This window comes from Rhamphochromis longiceps, linkage group LG3, assembly GCF_057381845.1.
Source record: "Rhamphochromis longiceps isolate RC_006_pf linkage group LG3, R_longiceps_female_GT1.1, whole genome shotgun sequence".
NCBI classification, from domain to species: Eukaryota; Metazoa; Chordata; class Actinopteri; order Cichliformes; family Cichlidae; genus Rhamphochromis; species Rhamphochromis longiceps.
In genome coordinates, this window is record NC_140559.1 from 26,965,182 (window position 1) to 26,982,932 (window position 17,751).

Below are 17,751 nucleotides of genomic sequence, written 5' to 3' on the forward strand. Positions count from 1 at the left end.
TGCTAATAATACCCAAAGAGGGTGAAAGAAACTGCTGAAACCATTTTGAGCTCCTCTTTGGTTTATACATGATTTGTATTGATCTGATGCAGTATGCAATCAAGGTCAACCGTCCCTGTGTTTGTCATGTTCAGTGTTCACCTGATGAATAGACCAATGAATGCTAGAAAGTGATCCGACCGGAGTGTCCGGTTTGCAGTGACTCGTTAATACCTGTCTCGGTTTTTGTTTTGTTTTAGCTTCCAGCGACTCGTTTCACTTTGACAGTAACAGTTTGGATCACTGTGTCGGAGTCTGGGGTCTTTAGCTGTGGTAAGTCTTTGTGTTTATTTGTTTGTTTTTGTTTTGGGTTTGTTTTTGAGTCAGGGAACAAAGAAATAAGAACTTTATAACAAAACACTAAAAAATGTGGTAAAAAAAAACAAAGGGATTTTTTCTACATGTTACTGAAGAAACTCTGAATAACGTCAGACTGTTTTTTCTCTGTCAAACTGTGAGCACATACAAGATGACAAATGATTGTCAGTTGTTAAAAGTGTGAGAGCAGGTTAATTTCAAAATAAAAGGTCATAGTCTAAGCTGATCTGTGTTCCTGGTGAGTGTTTGATGGGTCACCTCCAGCCTTGGCTGAGCCTTTGTGCTTTTCTTTAATGTATTTGCCAAATAGAGATAAAACACAGAGCTGACTGCAGCAGCAGGTTTCTCAGATTTAGTCAGGCATTAGTACAATGTCAGGAATGTTACTGTTGTGACTGAACCACAGGGGTGTGACTACTGTTTACTCCACTGTTAAAACCCTCATGCCCTCCTCAGGACTGCATTTTGCATCATTTCTACACCTTTGTGTACAAATATCTAAACAATGTTGATTTGATTGCATTATTATTTTTTGTGTAGTGCCTCTCGACACAACAGTTCACTTTCAGCTCATATCACTGCCTCACAGGTGCTTTATAATTGCGGTAATCAGCTACCTGGCAACTGGGTCAAAGTACAGCCATTTATTTATATGTAACCCATTATAGAAGGAGCTAAAAACAAGGAATAAAGAAAAAAAAACACATATATATTTATGATTTTAGTTCAACTATTAACTTGGTTTAAAACACTACAGTAAGATTTCTCTTTAGTGTAAACTTGATCATTAATGAGTAATGTATTCTTAACGCATATGTGACACTCTACGTATCTAGTTCAGAACACAGTGTACATGCCTGAAGTCTGTCCCTGAACAACATTTTATATCAGACAACAGGTGTGGTTTGTTTTTGCACAGAGTAGATTTTAATAGACTGCGAGGTAGATAAGACAGATCGAGCAGGTGCAGGACAGGTTATTTGATTTAAGGACTTGACTTTGAACTTGCTGATTGAAAAGTGAGCCAACAGTAAGATATCCTCAACTTTTCTCACCATAATTTCATTTCCAGTGTGAAAGAAAATGTCTTACAACTGTGTGTATTTGAATTTTTTTGCAGCACACAATGCCTCAACACAAGGACAGACGATCCTCTAAATCTCAACTCAGTGTATGGACTATAGTGTTTTTCCACTCTGTTATCATTCTTCAACTGACACAGATCAATGCAGGTAATGTATCCTCACAATTAATGACAACAGCCAATATACTTTTGATATGTACGCTCAGGATATGCACAAAGTACAGATTTATTAACACCTCTGTGTAAATGAAGACATTGTTAAATAAGCACTGTCATATGGATGACAGTTTCAACAAGAACTTATCAGCAGGTGTAAGTATTTTCTTGGGTTGCATTAAAAAAATTAAATTAGTAGTTATATTAATACTATAAACTATGAAATACACATGCTTTAAATGTAATGTTGTGTACGATTTACTGAAGCAACGAGGGTGTTTCTAAATTGCATTGGTTGCATTATACTTTATGGCAAAATGTCATTACACAAATATTAGTTTGTAATATTGTATTCAAAAGTGTTTTGTAACTAGAGAACAAGTGAGGAATCAATCAAGAAGGAACACTTAAAAATGAATGTCAACAGTGCATTTGAAATTGCAACCAGATGTGCTAAGAACATTTGGATTCCATCACAAAATGTTTTTTAACTCAAGGTCTTTCAAATGTTGAAATAATATCAATGGTTACGGTTTAACAATAGTTGGCGGCGCCATTGTTCAAACAAACAGGTCAGTGCACTACTAAGAATGAAAGTGAAAGTGTCTCTTTAGATTAGTCATATTTTATAACATGTTAAGGTTAAAAAGGTCTTGTATAAGAGAGAAGTGTCAGAGTTTATGACTAAGTTGTTTTTTGGGGAGTTTTCCACGTGTGTAACCTAATAAAATAACGGCCATTTATTACTTTTCCAAATCTTCCTAACAGTTTACCATCGTTACATTTTCCAATCCGGTTGTTCAGTGATGACGCGACGAATCCTACTTCCGGGTCTAAAGTAGTCTGCGTTTAATATGGCTTTTGTGTTGTCAACATGTTTAATGTTATGTATTTTCTTCTATTTAATCTCAAAAAGCTCCTAAAACAGTCAGTGATCACTGTTGACCTCCCTCGGCTTTTATTACCGCTAATCATTTATTTAAGCTCAGTTTTTAAAACCTTAGGATGTAACTACAGCCCAGCCCATGCAGCAGTATATGAATGACTAACCTCGTATTGTGTGCACCCTCAGAGGACTTGATTAAACATCCATAATACAGACAGGAAAGATTTTTATTCTTCAACTCATCTATGTTTCATGATAAAAATATATTACACCCACATTCAATTCTAAGTATTTACACATGTTAACAAATTAGGTAAAAACAACCTCAAAAAAATGTCAGAACATAATATCTTCTACTGTTATTATTTATTCAACAACAGCTATGCCAAAATGCGGAGATACACTTAAGAGTACAATTAAGACGGCAACTATCTCCCAGGCACTGCTAATAAAATGTACTAAATTAATTCATCAACAAGCATGACCAACTCTGCAAAAGCAGAGATTTGGAGAGCTCCTGTGGAGCGTTGATTTGGGCTTGTTTTACAGCCACATGACCTGACATTAGCATAAATTAGGTCAGTCAGTGTTATAATGTCCAACCACTGAATTTTAGTCAGGATAAGGTCTGACCTTATCCTGACTAAAATTCAGTGGTTGGACATTATAACACCTTTGCGCCAAATCCCACCAAATCCCACTGAGCCAAATAGTTCTACAACAATGTGAGAAACTAGTAAAGTATAGAAAATTATTCTTTGAAGCAACTTCAAGTTATTGAAGAAAAAAAGAAAAGAATGAAACCCTTTTGCTTCACAGGTGAATCTCTGACAAACAGTCAGTATCGAATGTTCGCAGTAATTGGTCAGACTCAAGACATCATCCTACCATGCAAATTGGATCATCCTATAGATGTCGTGGATGAGATGGTAGAGTGGTCAAGATCTGACCTGAATCCCAGATTTGTCCACGTGTGGCGGTCAGGTGAAGATCATCTGGTTGGCCAAAACCCATCCTACAAGAACAGAACGTCAGTGTCCACTGAGAAACTGAAAACAGGAGATGTATCACTGAAAATTACCAAAGTGAGGCTGTCAGATGAAGGAACATACAGGTGCTTCATTCCAGGACGGAATGCAGATTTTAGTGTTGAACTTGTTGTCGGTAGGTGGACAAACTCTATATGCTGCTACAGTTAAAAATTGGATTACTGTTTATATTTTATGTCACAGTTTTATGTGTTTTTAGAAGCTGATATTGAAATAACTGAGGTCAGCCCTGGAGTGCTAGAATGTAAATCCAAAGGCTGGTATCCAGAGCCGGAGGTTTTTTGGCTGGAGAACGAGGGAAAGATCATCTCTGCTGGGTCTAAAGAGATATTGAGAGGTCCCGATGACCTCTATGTCCTCAGCAGCAGACTGACTCTGGAAAAAGGACACAGAAACAATATCACCTGTAGAATCCAACAAAACAACCAGTACAGAGAAGCCAAGATCCATGTTCCAGGTTAAGTTTTTTTTTTTTTTTTTGCCTGTCCCGTTTGGCTCTTTTGCCATCAGAATTGTTGTCTAAAGGCAAAGAAAGATGCCCAACGGATTTACTTTACCAAATTTACCATCCCAGCCTTGCCGTAATGGTCCATTTGATTCACCTTTTATTGTTTATTTTATTTTCACTTGCTGAATACAGGACAGACTTGACTGGGGGAAAGAAGGGGAGAAAGAAAGAGGGAAAGAGAAACAGCTGAGAAGAGGGACGGGGGAGAAGGGCAAAAAACAAAAACCAACAGAATAAGCAGACAAAAAAATAAAATACATAAATAAATATATCGATCACCTGGATCACCTGTTGAGAAAGAGAAAAGAAGACAAGCACAAGAAAATGAGAGTAATATAATAAACAACATCACAGTGATATATGGGAATATGACAGTAAATACTAAATATTAAACATTATTGTGCAGCACATAAGATCAACAGAACACAGTGTGCTTTGAGGTAGGAGCCAAAAAGGGTGTAGTTTGTGGGTGTGATCACCCGTGTGTACACCTGTGATCATGGACGCACTTGTATTTAAAAGGTTCCTTCATGATCTGCTAGAGGGTGTGGGGGGGCCACAGCCCCGTCCTCCAGGGTGTGAAGCAGGTATGGAGGAGATCAAAACTCCAGACATCCAGAGGCCCCCAGAACACAAGAGACCAAGGAAGACCAACAGAGGGGCAGCCGCGCCACTGTCCCAGAAAGAGCTGAGGAGAGTCCCAGATGAGGGTTCACTCAGCAGCCGCGGAGCAGAAGCCAGGGGGGGTTGCAGTGACGCGCCCGTGAGCTCCGCCGGCAGCCAGCTGTGCCTGAGTGACCGAGCCCCAGGCCGAGAGGTCGGGGGCACCCCACCCCCGAGTTTTTTTTTTTATTGTGTGATGTGATCCATATTTAAGCTCCAACCTAGCAACCTTGACAAAGCATATGTCTGTTTATTAATAATTGTCATATCTTATGTACTTTATCATTTCAGATGCTTTATCAGCTAGATCTACCATTGCTGGTTTGATTGCTGGAGTCGTGTTTATTATTTTTGTTGCTTTTCTTGTTTGGAAGTGGAGAAAATACAATATGGGTGAGACTCTGATATATTTTAAAGGCCTTTGACTGATGCTGTTGTCGTGGTCTAAATGTACTGATGGATACCGATAATGAATTTTCTTTGTTTAGTTGAAGTTATATTCCTTTTCAAATTTCATCATTTTATACAATTACTTGAAGTTTCTTCTAGGAGTCTTTAGTTTCTATAACGACATTATTGATGGTTCTGGCAATGATGTTTATATATCACAACTAACTAAAGTCCACAGTTCAACACCACTGATGGCAGAAGATTAAGATAATATTGCCAATATACTGTTTCCTATCTTGTCAGATAAAACCGACAAAGTTCATAGCAATTTATTTTTGTCTATGAAAACCATCATTTTGTGGTAAAATGCATCACTGGTTTCCCACCAGTGTTGAAAATATTAAAGGTTTGATGTTGGTGTTCCAAACAATGGTTCATGTCTAAGTCTAGCTGCAGCTGTTAAATGTTTACATATGCTGGTGTATGTTGCAGATTTATTTAAAATTGAATCCAACCAATACAAACATCATACCAGTAACATATCATTATGCACATGTTATGTTACTGTTACAATGTGATGTGTGTATGTTTGCATTATATATTCATCTGACTTATGCCTATAAAGTTTTATTTAATTCACTGTTAAAATGAATATTTTAAATATTTTATTTACTTTTTTAAATGTTGTTAATATTAGAAGACATTTTAAGTTAGTTTCAAATTGGTCAGAAACATATTATTATCATTATTATTATTATTATTATTTTAATAATACTATAAATTCTTATAAGGTATTTAAAATTGTAACTTTTATCATCTGTACTTACACACAGAGACCAAAAAGTGCTCTAATGATGGAGAATCACAGAGTGGAAGCATGGATAAATCATGCCCGTCAGTTATAGAATCAGAAAAGGAACCTCTGATGAAGCAAGATGACACTGCACATGTCAGTACAGAACCTGAATCTTCATGTCAAAATGAGGTGGAAAAGGAGTATGATATTGCCAACAAAAATATTCCTCAGACAACAAAAAGTGGCACACAACAAAATAATAACCAACCAGGAAGAGAGACAGCAAATGATCTATACAGAAATGACGAGGCCCAATCAGGTAATGGGAGACAAGCACAACCTGAGCAATTTGAGAATAACACCAAGAGCAGAAAGGATGAAATCCCAAATCAGAGTCTGATGGATGACAGTGGACAAGAACATCACCCTAAACAAGGACAAGAAGCAAAGAATGATACCAGCACTGAAGAAAACAAAAATAAAACACAAACTATAAATGATGAAACAGCACCTCAGAGTGCAAGTGCAGAAGAAGGGAAACAAAGTACTCATTCTGAGGGCAAAGAAATGAAATGCCAACACAGCAATAGTGGTGTGAATGTTTATATAAATGGTGAGAAAAATCCTCCCACATCACAAGAAAGTGGGACAAACCAAAATCAGATTGGTAGTGATGTTGCTGCAAATGCATCAGAAACACCCGCAAAGAAGCCTGATTCTGAGGAAAGCCAGTTAGAAAAAACAACTGTAATGAGTGAAGGTCAAGAAGAAGAAGCTGGAGGGAAAATCATCAATCCAGCAATTAATAACAAACAGAATAGATATAATGAAAGGCAAGATCTACCTGATGAAAACAAAACCCTGCCTTCACATTCTGGAGCAAATGAAACAAACCAAGACCAGTCAGATAGTAATACTCAGGAAAAGCAGCCAGGAAATAATCCAACAACAGATCAGATTTTAACAGGTGTTGATCATCAACAACAACAACAGCCCAGAGAAGGACAAGAAACAAAAAGGGATTCAGAAAAACATGTGAAGGATGGAAATGGAGATGAAACACAAACTACAACAGCAGATTCAAATAACAAAGACACAAGTCAAAATGATCCATCAGAGGGAAAAGAGCCAAAGGATAACAGGGAGAAAGTTTGCAAGTCAAAAAACAAAGCTCAGCCTTTGGATCCAGAAGGCATTACAACAAACCAAGAGCAGTCAGGCAGTGAAACACAGCTTAATACTGAGGAAAAACAGTCAGGAAATACTCAAACAGCAGATCAGAGTCCAATGGAAGGAGGTCAACAAGAAGAACAGTTGAGGAAATCAAGTGATGCAAAAAGTGTTCCAGAGGACGAGAAAAAGGATTCGAATGGAGATGAAACACAAACTACAAATAATGAAACAGCAGATTCAGCTAACAAAGACATGGAGGAAAAGACAAGTCAGGGAGGAAACACAAAGGAAAACACAGAGAAAGATAGCGACTCAAAAGCCGGTGCTCAGCCTTCAGATCCAGAAGTCAGTACAACAAACCAAAAGACGCCTGGCAAAGGTCTCACCTCAGTGGAAAAAATTCAGTCAGGAAAAAGTACAACAGAAGATCAGAGTGAACAACAAGAACTGTCCACAGAGGGAGGAGAAATAGAAAATGATGCAGAAGAAGCTCAAGACACAGAAGGTCAGGATTTGTTTTTGACATCTTTGCATCACTATTATTTATGAATGTCAGGCTTTTCATTCCAATGTGACACTGATTAGATGGGGATATTTCAATTTTCTAAAATTTGTTAGACAAATATGTAAAAAATGCCAATATTTTTAGTATTTAACATATTCTGACAGTTTGAGTAAAACTAAAATTAATTAGTCTGACCCTGGTAAATAAATATTATGTTTAATGGGGTCACACTAATGACACGCCACATCTAACTTTGATAGGTTGGAAGATACTGTTGTACGCCCTAGGCAGTACTAAAAGACTCCATGCAGCTGTCATTCATGGGTTGATTCCATACTAAAAGAGTTGACAATAAAAAAAAAGGTTCTCAACTGATAATAAAAAGGTATATAGTTAATACTAATTCATATTAGTTGACATAAGCATAAAAACAATGTAGATACAGTAACTAAATTGTTAAAAAATTGTTATTTTTAGTGTTGCATTAATGGTTGTCATTTTATTTAAGAGAACTGCGATCTGTACATTACTAATCGGCTAGTAAGCCTTTTCTGGAATCAATTGATAGTGTTTCCATTCTCCACTAGGGGCTTTTTGTGCACTCTCCTCATTGCAAAAAAGGACTGCATGAGAGAAGCAACACAAAATCACTCTCATGATTCTTTCCCCTTGTTTTCTGGGATGTAAAAATAACCATATTTTTTATGTGGTAACCTGCTTTTATACTGCTATTGTATTTATTTATTTTATTTTTTCAAAGTTTACATTGAAAATAATGACTACTGCAACGGTAAATATATGACAATTAGCATTTCAGGCACAGTTTGTCTGGATGTGTTTACTAACTATGTGATATATGTGTATCCACACAGTTGACTGAGGACGAAGACTCATACAAGAAAACCTCACCTTGAGCCAGAGGAGGAACAAACTAAAAGAAGTCGACTTTAAATATGGCGAAAGGAAATGCAGACATGGAAAGTCAATCTACACCCAATTTAACAGCAGTATAAAGGACAGAGGTTGATAACATCTGCTAGTGGAGTGGATGAAAGATAAAATACTGACCGGGTGGAAAATGTGGAGCAACTGGAGGCAGACAAGAGTCCACCTGCCAAAAAGAAAAAAGAAAAAGAAAACCAGTAGAAAGGGGACAAGACTAACATGGAGATGTTTAAAAAAAAAAGACAAAAAAATGAAAATTCAGAAGCGATCACAAAATAACTGTGTTACATGTGTAATCTGCTGTTGGACCTCCTTATCAATAATACCTGTATTTTTGATACTGCATTTTTATTTGTTTGTGTAGGCATTTACTTTAACTACAGTAACTAAGCATAAGTAACATTTCCAGTGTACTTATCATGATACATTGAGACGTGTTCAAAAAAGCCCTCTGATCCTGGAGGCATAGTAAAAAAAAAATAAAGACAAAAAAAAGATTTGTGTCAGAGTTTTTGTCCCCCCTTTTGACCTTGTCAAAAATATTTTTTTTTCTTTTTTAAATTTCTATAATCATTCTTAAGACCATATTAGACAATTTTAATTAAGGTATTGATTATTTTTTCTGACAATTTCACCAAAATAGGTATTTTTGCATTTACACGGAGAGAACGAAGCATATGAAGGATGAGTCTGGAAAGAAAGGAGAAAGAACAGCTCATTACAGGAAGCAAGAAGTTTGAAGAATTACAGAAGAAAGAGGAAAGAGGGAAGGGAAGAGGGTAGAGATGGAGGGTGCTGACAGTGAGCTTCAGTCACTAGAACACAGAAAGTGCAAAGACCAAAGGGATACATGGATCTGGAAAACATAATAATGTAAAGCAGAAACAAATTTTTAGGGAAAAGATTGTGCAAATTGTGCATAGTTTGCAAATTTGCAAACTATGCAAATTTTCAAATGGCCACTGAAGAACTTTTGCTTTATACTTAGCAAGTAAATGTCAAAATGACAGGCAGGAAAACCGAAGTAAAGGAACAGAGGGTAAAATCAGTTTGCACGTGGCTGAGATACACAAACAGAAAGACACAATGTAGAGAAACCTCATTTAGAGCAAATCCTGGAAACCTTGAACATTTAACTGCAGCATATGTCAGGTTGTCGTGTGTGAAGGTGAGGAAGAGAGAACCCAAATGCAGGACTCGCTGATAGGTGAGGACTGGTGATTTATTGTAGAGAACGGAGGAACGAACAGCACTTGAGGTGGTCAAAGGAGCTTGCAAAGAAAAGCGTCTGGACTTCTTTAAGTTGCTTGAAGACGTTTCACCTCTCATCCGAGAAGCTTCTTCAGTTCTAAGGTCAAATGGCAGAGTCCCAGATTTAAGCCCAGTGCGTATCCCCCCAAAGAGGGACAAAAGGACCCCCTGATGATCCTCTAATCGCCTGAGCCAAGGTGTGAAACTACAGGGAGTGCAGAATTATTAGGCAAATGAGTATTTTGTCCACATCATCCTCTTCATGCATGTTGTCTTACTCCAAGCTGTATAGGCTCGAAAGCCTACTACCAATTAAGCATATTAGGGGATGTGCATCTCTGTAATGAGAAGGGGTGTGGTCTAATGACATCAACACCCTATATCAGGTGTGCATAATTATTAGGCAACGTCCTTTCCTTTGGCAAAATGGGTCAAAAGAAGGACTTGACAGGCTCAGAAAAGTCAAAAATAGTGAGATATCTTGCAGAGGGATGCAGCAGTCTCAAAATTGCAAAGCTTCTGAAGCGTGATCATCGAACAATCAAGCGTTTCATTCAAAATAGTCAACAGGGTCGCAAGAAGCGTGTGGAAAAACCAAGGTGCAAAATAACTGCCCATGAACTGAGAAAAGTCAAGCGTGCAGCTGCCAAGATGCCACTTGCCACCAGTTTGGCCATATTTCAGAGCTGCAACATCACTGGAGTGCCCAAAAGCACAAGGTGTGCAATACTCAGAGACATGGCCAAGGTAAGAAAGGCTGAAAGACGACCACCACTGAACAAGACACACAAGCTGAAACGTCAAGACTGGGCCAAGAAATATCTCAAGACTGATTTTTCTAAGGTTTTATGGACTGATGAAATGAGAGTGAGTCTTGATGGGCCAGATGGATGGGCCCGTGGCTGGATTGGTAAAGGGCAGAGAGCTCCAGTCCGACTCAGACGCCAGCAAGGTGGAGGTGGAGTACTGGTTTGGGCTGGTATCATCAAAGATGAGCTTGTGGGGCCTTTTCGGGTTGAGGATGGAGTCAAGCTCAACTCCCAGTCCTACTGCCAGTTTCTGGAAGACACCTTCTTCAAGCAGTGGTACAGGAAGAAGTCTGCATCCTTCAAGAAAAACATGATTTTCATGCAGGACAATGCTCCATCACACGCGTCCAAGTACTCCACAGCGTGGCTGGCAAGAAAGGGTATAAAAGAAGAAAAACTAATGACATGGCCTCCTTGTTCACCTGATCTGAACCCCATTGAGAACCTGTGGTCCATCATCAAATGTGAGATTTACAAGGAGGGAAAACAGTACACCTCTCTGAACAGTGTCTGGGAGGCTGTGGTTGCTGCTGCACGCAATGTTGATGGTGAACAGATCAAAACACTGACAGAATCCATGGATGGCAGGCTTTTGAGTGTCCTTGCAAAGAAAGGTGGCTATATTGGTCGCTGATTTGTTTTTGTTTTGTTTTTGAATGTCAGAAATGTATATTTGTGAATGTGGAGATGTTATATTGGTTTCACTGGTAAAAATAAATCATTGAAATGGGTATATATTTGTTTTTTGTTAAGTTGCCTAATAATTATGCACAGTAATAGTCACCTGCACACACAGATATCCCCCTAAAATAGCTAAAACTAAAAATTACTTCCAAAAACATTCAGCTTTGATATTAATGAGTTTTTTGGGTTCATTGAGAACATGGTTGTTGTTCAATAATAAAATTATTCCTCAAAAATACAACTTACCTAATAATTCTGCACTCCCTGTAAGTGGTCCTTACCTGTCTAACATCTCTTCTCCCTCTCCTGTCTTGTCTTCTTTATCTCTCTATCACTGTTAGCTCTCTTTCTTATTAATACAGCAGCTGGACCTTTGTCTGCAGTTTGTCAAAATGTAATAAATAGAAAGAAGCAATATCAGCAATTCTTGCCCATTACTAGTACCATATAGATAGATAGATAGATAGATAGATAGATAGATAGATAGATATGTGTAGCCTATTTTAGAGTTTAGAAATGTGTTAGAATGTAGAATTATTGTAGAGACACTGACACTGCCCTCGATGCAATAAAGGCCTGAGTGTGTCAGGAATTTAAGAGTAGATTTCTAGGAGACCCTCCCCCAGTTTGAACTGTGAAAGTGAGACAAAGAGAGGTTAATGTTGAGTGGAAATTCCTCAGGGCATGCCTGGGTGGGAGTCTCAAAGTTTGTAACTAAATAACTTTGGTAACTAAATAACACCGGCCTGGCAAGTCTTCCCTTCTAGAAGAATGCATGCTTAAATGAGGATAAATACAGATGAGTAAAGATGAATAAAGTTTTTGTGAAAATGACTACTGAGTCCGGTGCATCTCTGGAGGCCCGGGTAATGAAAACTGATTTCCCAACGATAGATAGATAGATAGATAGATAGATAGATAGATATACAACAACATGTGTATGTGTTGACCATAAATTTTTATAACTCAAATACTGACCCTAGAGTGTTGTCACAAGACCGCTCTACAGGGAAATCTCCATGGAGTGAACTTTTTCAGGCAGTGGTCCATCCCAACATGGCCCTGCTGTCTCCACCTCACCAGAGTCAGCGTTGGACCTTCCCAGCAGGTTGTGGAACTCCAGCAAATTTGTCCCCAGAACTAAGGGATGAGTTAGTCAGGAGCTAACTGTTGCACGTCTCTGGTGTCACTTGGAAATGTCTAATAAGGCCTGGGGGCGTCCCGTACCCCCATCAGATAGAGTATCACTCCCAATGCTGACACGAAACAGGACCAAGCAACACGATTTGCCAACACCTCCATCTGCTGGACCATCTTGGACTAGTCCAGCAGTTTCTCTAGCTCCTCACGATGCACAGCTGCCTGCTCCTGGTGCATTGCTACCATGTGAGCCAGTGCCTCCACTGACTGCACTAGGCAGATCATCATGCTGAGCTTGGATACCAACACCACTGTAGCAGGACATGACCAGATGCTTGGCAGTCCTTTACAACAGTGTTTTTTATTTGCAGCGTGCTTACTTCTTGGAGTGTTTATGTGGGCAGCTTTTCAGCTCCCCTTCTGCAGTCCAGCATTCCTCATCTGCAGCTGCCTCCACTACTCCTCTCTTCTCCAAATCCCAGCAGCCACTGAAATAGGGAAAGTGTGGGTAGAGTAATGGCTATGAACTCTTAGATAGGGACATTTGAACTCAACAACCAATAAAATTTGACTAAACACAGACATTTTAACTTTCATTCTTAGTAGTGCCCTGACCTGCGTATTTGAACAAATCCATCTATATTACCAAACGTGACTGTTTTGTTAGTTTTCTCTTCTTTTGCTCTGTGTTAAATCTTCAGATTCATGATAATTTGTACAGTTCAAAATAGGATAAAAAATTCTGGCTTGTTTGGAAGGATTGCCAGGAGAAAACTGGACTGGTCTGGAATCTGTGGACTCCGTGTTTATGTTTTGTGTTTATTAATATCCAGTGTTTTAGTGTTCTCTGTGCCTCCCTTCTGTTCCTTGTGTTGTGTTTAGTGTTTTTGGGTCTATGTTCATGCTTGCTGTTTTGCTTCCTTCCAGTCTTGTCTGATTAGAGTCAGCTGTGTTCCCTGCCTGTCTGCAGCTGAACCGCTAACCACACACTGGCAAATATGCATTTGGATATTCTTTGGGTGATAACTGCATTTAAAATTGTTGTGCTGATGGACTGTTTTGTTTTCCACTACAAATTGTGTAGCACAAGACCTTTTGAATGTAGAAGTAATATCACCAGTTTAACTAGTTTAACCATAGTTTTGCAGAAAATGTAAAGACAGTAAACTCTTAGGTAGACCTGAAAAAGTAATAAAAGATAGCTATTTTAGTAGGTTAACCCTTTAAGACCTACCATAGAACCAAGTCCGCCAGAGCTTATATTATATTTTTGCATGTTGTAGTGCCATTTTTGGGAGCGTTTCAAGTTGCTATACATCAATACAACCATCACAGCCTAAATTTTAATAATATGCATGCATTAAGTGCATAGTAATTACATAAATCGCAAAAAAGTGCAATAAACTACAATAAACTACAAAAAAATTGAAAATCGTTTTTGTTTTTTAACATATATTTCAAGTTAGAGAAATTTAAGAGGCTTATCCCTCAAAACTGTAAATACAAAAAAGTTGCACAAAATAGTTTCCCACCACAGGAAATGTATTTTGAGTGTCTTCATAGTTTTATTTTTGAAATACACCAATTTCTATATACTGCAGGAAAAACGAAAATAAATATTATAGTGCAAATTTGCAAAAAAGCAGCATATAAGATAAGATAACTCTTTATTGTCATTGCACAGTCATACATAGTACAGTAGTACAATGAAATTGGAAAACTGTCCTACGTCGGCACTACATATAACACAACACGACACGATATGACACATCACAACGCAACAAACAATACAACACAGTATATTAACTTAGTATAAAAAAGAAGAATAAGTGTATGTGTATTGCACACTGATATTATTGCACATTAATTATTATTGCACCTTGTTATAAATATAAATATTATTATTGTTATTCTTGAGTCTATTTGTTCGGGACCTCAGCAGCCTGAACCTCCTGCCAGACGGCAGCAGCTTAAACACCCGGTGTGCAGTCCCTTAGGATGCTGAGACAGCGAGTGCTGTACAGGTCCTTCAGGGAGGGAAGAGGATGTCCAATGATTTTTTGGGCCATATTGATGACCCTCTGGAGTGCCTTTCTGTGTGCTGTGGTGCAGCTGAAGAACCACACACCGATGCAATGTGTCAGCACACTTTCAATGGAGCAGCGGTTGAAGACGGTCAGCAGCTCCTTCTTCAGGTCCATTTTTCTGAGGATTCTCAGAAAGTGGAGACGCTGTTGGGCCTTCTTTAAAACCGCAGAGGTGTTAGAGCTCCATTGGAGGTCTGTGTCTATGTGCACACCCAGAAACTTGAAACTGGAGACCCTTTCCACGCACTCCCCGTTGATGCTGACAGGCTGCAGCTCGGACTTCCTCCTTCTGAAGTCAACTACCAGTTCCATATGCATCAAAATAAACTATTTCCAGCAGTGCAATATGAGTCCTAAGCATCCCAGAAACGACACAGAAAGTCATAAAGTCAAAGATAACTTTTATAAACACCAGTATAAGCTCATGAGGCCTTGATGGTAAAAAAAAAACTACATTTCTGCGAAAATGACGTCACTTCCGGTTTCGGGCAGGTCATGGTGGACATGCCATAGTTCGCGCTGATGGACGTAGGAAGTGTTATGAACAGCTGATCGGATCGGCAAAGCGTGTTTCTGGAATATTATGTTTTTGTTGCTGCAAGTGCTTTTTATGCAGTTTTTGCAAAGCTATATGTGGAAGGAAACTGTGACCGAGGACAAGCTGATGGCATAAGATGTAAGTACAACTCCTCCGGTTTCATATGCAAAAAAAATTATTGCGCTAGCTCACGTGGTTACAGTGCTACCGGGATTTAAAAATAGTTACGCAAAACGGAGCGTGCCCGCTCTGACCGGTTCTAAAGGGTTAAAGAAAGACAAAAAGTTAATAAGGAACTGAGAAATTTTCCTTTCAGATAGGGACCTAATGAACTCAACTAGCTATAAAATTTGACCAAACACAGATATTTTCACTGCTTTAAATGTTCAGATTCATGACAATACAATTCAAAATAGGATAAAAAAAAAAATATTCTGGCTTGTTTGAAGGGATTGCCAGGAGATAACATGTTCTTTCTAAAGAGACCTTGACAGTGTCACTTTAAATTTGCAAAACTGCGTTTGAGCAAAGAACACTGTCTGTAAGATGAAGGAACATACAGGTGCTTCATTCCTGGACTGAATGCAGATTTCAGGTTCAACCCTGTTGTTTTCGGTAAGTGGAAAAACTGCATATGCTGCTATAGATACAAATTGTGTTACTGTTCATCCTTTATGTCACAATTTTATGTGTTTTCAGAAGCTGATATTCAGATAACCAAAGTCAGCCCTGGAGTGTTAGAATGTAAATCCACCCTTTGACTGATGCTGTTGTCCTAGTCTCTACTACTAGTACTGACGGATACCGATGAATGGTAATATTTTGTGCATCACTGCTAGTCCACAGTTCAGCAACACCAATTGCAAATGGAATCAGACAATATTTTAAAAATAGTATGAAAAGAAAAAAAATGCTTGGACACTGCGAGCATAATGGACAGAAAAAATATTTCTTCACATCATTATGCGGGCTGCGAGTAGAGGTGACATGGGCCACGAGATTGAGATACAGCCATTAGAGCCTCTTACTGGGTGTTTTGTTTGGGTTTCTACCAGCGTGGAATTACCAAAAATAGATAATAAATAAATATAGATAATAGATAGGGCATAGACTAGCATATGATACAGGAAAAGACCACCGTGTGATCCATTTATTTCAACAAAGTAAGTGAATACCACCCTTTTAAACAGTAACTGTAACGGAATGCAATTACTTATATTTTGTATTTTAAATACGTAGCTGTGGTACTCCGTTACTCCGCAACACTGAGTACTGAGATCACTGGAAATAAAAGAAAAATGAAAAGCTGAAAATTTTACAAACACAGCAGACAGCGGCTTTAGTGTACACTTTTCATTGTTTTCAGCCCGCAGTGTCACTTCAGGTCTTTGTATGCTATAAATTTGTTGTTTTCCATATGTGTGACAGACCAACAACAACACATCCCCATTATCTCCAGGGTCTGCCAAAAGCTTTTGTGTGTGTGTATGTGTGTGTGTGTGTAAAACTTTTAATTTTATGTACAGTAAGTGTATTAATTTAAAAAAAAAATCTCACTCATTATTTAAACTGTTTCATGTTTATAAAATAAATTTAAATATTTCTCTAAATCCTTTAGTCTGGGCCTCATATTCAAACACTCATTCTAATGTCTTTTCACATACTACTAGTACAACTTATAATAAAAATACATGAAATATTTTGATGTTAGCTGATGTATTCTGGAGTTTAAGATGGATTTTAGACGATGGATCATCAGATTTCTATTAAATTTATTTTTAACTTTGTTGTTGTTGGGGGGGGGGGCATTCAGCTAAAGGGCTGATGGAGAATCCACACCTGTGTATTCAGCATAAATACTTCAATCAAACAAAAAATAATAAATACATTTTTAAAAATCTAAATACCAGGTAAGCTACACTAAAACCTGAGAAATATTAGTGGGATCCTGGCACACACAGAGTCCAGGGTTTCACTTTCTATTAACGTTTTTTTGCATGTTCAGAGCTGATCGCTCAGTTTATCTCCATATGCCACTCCAGCTGTGTTTCGGATCAGCTCTCTGCACTCAAAAAAGTCAACTAAGGCAGTTGTTTGATTAATTCAATAGACATTTGTCTATTTAACATGAACATATTGAATTTAGGTTTTTAAATCATTATCAGTTGTTGGTTTAACATAAAATAACAAAAAGTTTAATGAACTAGATTTGCATTCTTCAGTTCAATTAAATGTAATTATTTTAAATCAACAACTCTAAAACCGATGCCTAGTGCGCATGCTCAAACTTCCCAGAAGTGAAGAGGCGGGAACGCGGACAAAGTTATATGTGTTCAGTGAACTGCCGTTTCTCTCTGCGGAATCTTCCACAATACAGGTAAGTGATAAATAACTGAAAATATCTTAGTCAAACGAAGTTGTTCCGTCGGTTAATTGTTTAACAATGTTTTTAATTCCAAATGTGTAAGTTGTCATTAGACAGCGGGAGTGGAGCAAATACTGTGAAAATCGGGTATTAGACGGTGCCAATCGGTACCCTCTAATACCTGATTTCTAATCCGCTCCGGCTATATTTATATTATTAATAGCATTTCCACTTAATTGCTTTTTTTTGTTACCCGTTTTTGCAGTTTTATAGTGTTTTTAGCGGTTATTGATATGTTTAGTTCAATATTTAACACATTTGTAATTCACTTTCAAAGTAAATGAAGTTACCCAGATAGCAAGGAA

General features: G+C 38.1%; 1 protein-coding gene across 1 annotated transcript in view; it reads left to right on the forward strand.

Annotated features, from left to right (window-relative positions):
* The first annotated feature begins 272 nt into the window (after positions 1-272).
* Positions 273-17,751, forward strand: part of LOC146673737 (uncharacterized) — a 94,087-nt gene continuing 76,608 nt past the window's right edge. Inside the window, exon 1 of the mRNA XM_085384683.1 lies at positions 273-312. The gene's annotated coding sequence lies outside the window, so the exon portion shown is untranslated. The remainder of the gene's footprint in view (positions 313-17,751) is intronic.